The sequence below is a fragment of the Ailuropoda melanoleuca genome, chromosome 9 (genome assembly GCF_002007445.2).
Source record: "Ailuropoda melanoleuca isolate Jingjing chromosome 9, ASM200744v2, whole genome shotgun sequence".
Classification (NCBI taxonomy): Eukaryota; Metazoa; Chordata; class Mammalia; order Carnivora; family Ursidae; genus Ailuropoda; species Ailuropoda melanoleuca.
This window is the reverse complement of record NC_048226.1, coordinates 32120741-32126018: the sequence shown is the minus strand read 5'-3', so window position 1 is coordinate 32126018 and position 5278 is coordinate 32120741. Positions and strand designations below refer to the sequence as shown.

Genomic DNA, 5278 nt, shown 5'->3' with positions numbered 1-5278 from the left:
GTCACCCAAGTCACAAATGTCCTATTTATGAATATGCAGGGAGAAAGCCATGATTTTCGAGTATTTCTTTTCCTGCATATTGCTTTTCTGGTTGAGGCACGATATCAGCAAGTTATCAGACTCAACATGTTACCAGACATCTTTCTCAGTACATTTGGACTGTACCTGGTAACAAATCAAAACAAAATTGTATTGCTCATGTCCCCACTAACTGCAAAATTTAAAATGCCCAAATCCACAGCTAGTATATACATTTTGGTGATACATTTATAGAAAGATTTTAGAAAAGTATCTTCATAGAGTGTTTCCTGAGCAATTTCTTCAAATGTTTTCAAGAGGGAATCTCTTCTGTCTTCAGAAGAGATGTAACGTATTACTTGGTTAATATATGAAATGTATAGCATTTTAGTTGTGTTGGTCTTTACAATGAAATTATCCTTCTGCCTTCTCCTCAACGCAGGCTGAGTATCCTGCCCTTGACTCCACTGTCTACTGTTCCAGAAGAAGAAATGGACATAGAGTCAAAACATCTAAGGGGTTTTTTGTTTTTGGGGGGGCTTGGGGTTTTTTTTCCTGCATCTTGGTGAACCCATTTATTGAAAGAGTTGGAAAAAAAATTAAAATGTCTTTAAGCTTAAGAATTTTTGAGTTATCTGCAAATCGAGTCATTTCAAGAGTGGAAGAGTCCTTGGTCATTTCTTAATAGCAAAATTCACACAAGTTTCTCTTTTGAATGTCTTCTAAAGAGGCAATTGTACAAAGTCTCCTATGTTTCATACACAATAAATTCTTTGTTTCAGCCAACTCTTAATGGAGGGGCAACTAGTACACCATCTCCCTGGACAAAGAGTGCTGGAATATTCTGTTTTGGTGATTTGTACGTCTCTTTGTTTCCTCATCAATTTCTATAGTCCCAGTTTCTTCCACGTCTCCCAATATCACATTTAAATACTGGTCATAAGCATGTCATCTGCCTTGAAGCTCGCTGTTGTTTCTCATTTTCACATAAATTCATTCAACCAGGCTAAGCCTGATGAGATCCAAGGGCTCTTCCACAGTGTTGGTAGTTTGTGGCTGGTCCATGTCATCCGCCATGTTTCAAACCCTGAGCCTTTTAGAGTATCTTTTTTTAAAATTCAGATCTGCTAACTTGTTTTATAACTGGCTAGTTTATTTTCCTGATCATCAGTATTGTGCTTTGTTCAATGAGGATAAAAATAATAGCCCTGCAGGATTGTTGTGAAAATTCATTTATTCATTCAACAAGTATCTATTGAGCTCTTACTGAGCACCAGATACTGTTCTAGATGCTGGAAACGCAACATTGGGGGGGAGGGCAAAATTTCTGTGCTTATGTTGTTAATATTCTAGGGAAGACATCACAAGTAATATAATATAATATAATAAATGTAAAGTAACATAACATAACATCATATAATATAATATATTGGGTGACTGGGTGGCTCAGTTGGTTAAGCATCTGCCTTCATCTCAGGTCATGATCCCGGGGTCCTGGGATCAAGTCCTATGTCGGGCTCCTTGCTCCACGGGGAGTCTGCTTCTCCCTCTGCCCCTCCTCCCACTTGTTCTCTCAATATCTATCTCTCTTGCTCTCTCAAATAAATAAATAAAATCTTTTAAATAAAAGATTTATAATATAATATGTACTACTAGATATAATATAAGGTAAAGATAATTAATATGAAGGGGAAAAAAAAACAAGAAAAGGATAGAGTGCCAGGGGTAAGGGGTGCTCTTTAGAGAAGGTGATCATAAGAGCTCATGAGTGAAGAGGTGGCCTTGTATCACAGATCAGAAAAGATCAGCAAATGAGTGAACCACAAAGAGGAACAGCAGGTGAAAGTGGATTTACAGAGCAGCTACCATATTAGCAGATTAATGACAGAAACAGACAGGAAACAAAATAATGTCACTGATTGCACCAGCAATTGTAAGTGAGCCTGAGGTTTGCCAGGCTGGGTGTCCTGCTCCAAGGCTTTGCTTTAGCAGGGACCCTACCTTCCTTCTTTCCTTCCTTCCTTCCTTCCTTCCTTCCTTCCTTCCTTCCTTCCTTCCTTCCTTCCTTCCTTCCTATCTTTTCATTCAATAAGTATTTGTGTTGGGAATTGAAAAAGGCACTGGATAAATTGATAATCACTTGAAACTCAACAGAGCCCTGGAGAAGTATCTAAAAGTAAGACCAGGAATCTCTGCCATGAAGGAAAGGTACTTATAGGAAGGCGCTAAGTCCAAAGAAAACATTAAGGCTGTCTTACATTTCGCCCTGAGATGGCCATGAAGGTTCTGGAAAACCTTTAAGACTTCCTGACATGCCAGGGCACCTGGGTGGCTCAGTCAGTTAAGTGTCAGCCTTCAGCTCAGGTCATGATCCCAGAGTCCTGGAATCGAGCCCCAGCCTGCTTCTCCCTCTCCTGCCGCTTCCCCTGCTTGTGCTCGCGCGCTCTCTCTCTCTCTGTCAAATCAATCAATCAATCAATCTTTAAAAAAAAGTACTTCCTGACGTACCAATAATTATTCTATTGTTTTAAATATTTACAATATAAAATTATTTAAGCATTAAAAATTTAGTATACACGGATGTCTTGGTACTGGTCGAGTAGCTTATATAGACTACCTCTCCTTTCAAAGACAGTTTTAAACTCTGGAGAAAATATAAAACTACAACAGCTTTAAGACAGCAGAAGACAACCAAACCTAGGCAGAAGCTGGAGGAGACACACACCTCTCCAGCTCCGCCCACCCCATCCCCACCACCTCATGCCAGTTCACATGGCACACAAACCTTCAAGCAGAAAGCAGCCCTCATAGTAGACTGAAGGGTTGGGTCGGAATTCAAGATTGTCAGAGCAGTGAGAAATCCAAGCAGGAAATCCCAGAGAAAAGGACTCAGCAGAGAGGACAGCCCTAACATTTGCACTTGAATTTCTCTCGAATTCTTTGCTGTCTTTGAACTCCATGTATGAGCAGAGAATTGGAGAAGCCCAGCTGTGAGCAGCAGCAGCCTGATGTCCCAGAGATGGAGTTGAGAGTTCAAGCCTCACCACATTAGAAGGACTTAGTGACACTCCGACTTTTCACTGAAACTCCAAAAAGGCCACATGCTAGGAGGAAGGGCAGGTTTACTATTTTATCGCTACAGTTCAAATACATATTGGGAAACACTAGTGCTAATTCCGAGACTAAGGACCAACTCCTTACAACTCAGGGCAAAATTGGAATGTATCTACCCTAACAAAGTGAAAAATGAGACTCAACATAGTCCAAGTGATAGGCTGGTAACTTTTTAAACCATTTTGAAATAAATTTAGACACACAGAAAAGTTGCAGATATAGCACAGAAAGTTCTCATAGAGACTTTCCACCTTCTGCTAATGCTAATATCCTGCATACTCATAGTACAATGATCAAAACCAGAAAACTAACATTGCTATTATACTAGTAGTAAACTTCAAACCAGATCTTATTCAAATTTCATCAATTTTTTTCAGTAATGTCCTTTTCAGTTCCAGGATCCAATCCAGGATCCCACAATACTTCAAATTGTCTTTTTATCTTCTCCAATCCCCAGTCTTTCCTTGTCTTTTCTGACCTTGACACTTTTGACAAACACTGGTCTATCATTTTGGTCCTCACTTTAGGTTTATCCAATGTATTCTCACGATTAGATTGAGTTTATACATTTTATCTAAAAACGGCACAGGAATGATGTACCATTTTTATTGCATCGTATCATGTGATACATGATGTCAGTAGGTCTTATTTTGGGAGCCGTTAACCTTGATCATTGGGTTAAGATGATGTCTGCTGGGTTTTTCCACTATAAAGTTACATTTTTCTTTCTTTTTTTTTCTTTTATCTATTTATTTATGTGAGAGAGATAGAGTGGGGGGGGAGGGGCAGAGGGAGTGTGAAATAATCTCAGAAAGACTCTGTTCTGAGTGTGGAGCCCAATGTGGGGCTTGATCTCATGGCGCTGAGATCAAACCTGAGCTGAAATCAAGAATTAGACACTTAGCCAACTGAGCCACCCAGGTGCCCCACACTATTTTTCTTTTTATAATTGATGAATATTTGTGAGAAGCATATTAAGACTATGCATACTGTTTCTCCTAAAATGCTAAAATTGTTTTGTTTTGTTTTGGGTTGGTTTGTTGTTGTTGTGTTTTTTTGTTGTTTTTTTTTTTGACAGAGAGAGAGCACAATCAGAGGGAGTGGCTGGCAGAGGGAGAGGGAGAAGCAGGCTCCCTGCTGAACCAGACATGGGGCGCCATCCCCTTCAATCATGACCTGAGCCAAAGGAAGACACTTAACCGACTGAGCCACCCAGGTGCCCCTAAAATCCTAATCTTTGTATCAGTGGGTGGATCCTGTTTGCAGCAATTATCACTGTGGTATTTGCCCAAAGTTAATTTTATATTTCCTTCATACCTTCTACATATATTAATTAGAATTCTTCTGTAAGAAAGAACTTTCTCTTTTCTCCCATGCACCTATTTATTCAATTATTTATTTATATCGGCATGGACTCATGGATGCCTGTTTTATTTTATGAGTTATAATCCAATATGACCATTATTTTGTTGCTCAAATTGTTCCAGTTTTGCCCACTGGAAACTCCTTATTAGCTCCTGGGGCCTTTCAGCAAGCTTCCCCAACCCCCTTTTTTTATTGAGCGTATTTTTACTTTCACTACTCCAAGGAACTATGGTTTCTTTTACTGAATAATGTATGCTAATAATTTAATGGTTGAGAGAGTGGCCCACCATCAAGAGAAAAAAAATAGTTAATAGAAACAGTCTGACAGACAGCCCAAATACTGAAATTACTTGGTGAAGATTTAAAAGTAATCAGTATACATGTGCAAAAGAATCTCTAGAAAAGGAGAATTGTAAAGGTAAAAAGATAAAAAATTTCAGGAGAGACACAGAAACAAAAAATTGAGGGAATCCTGGAACTGAAAAATAAAATATCTAAAATCTAAAATAAGCAGGACAGTGGCCATGGAAGTCGGAATCAGCCAGGGAGTGTGTAACAGCTCACCTACTGAATCAACTAGTCCTGAAAATGGTTGACACTGGAGCACGAGGCCCATACCAGGCAGACACTGGCAGTCAGTGACTCGGGAAAGAGGGACTGGAGTGGAGAGGGGTGGGAGGGGGAGGGGAAGGGGAGGGAGAAGGGAAGCGGCGGTGGTTCCCTTTGCGGAGCCCTCCCAGGACACAGGTCCCCCCAACCCCCACCCCACGGGGGCTATCCC

The 5278-nt window shown here is 40.1% G+C and overlaps 1 pseudogene; it reads right to left on the bottom strand.

Annotated features, from left to right (window-relative positions):
• Window positions 1–796: 796 nt before the first annotated feature.
• LOC109489490 lies at window positions 797–1095 on the bottom strand (annotated as a pseudogene).
• Window positions 1096–5278: the final 4183 nt, after the last annotated feature.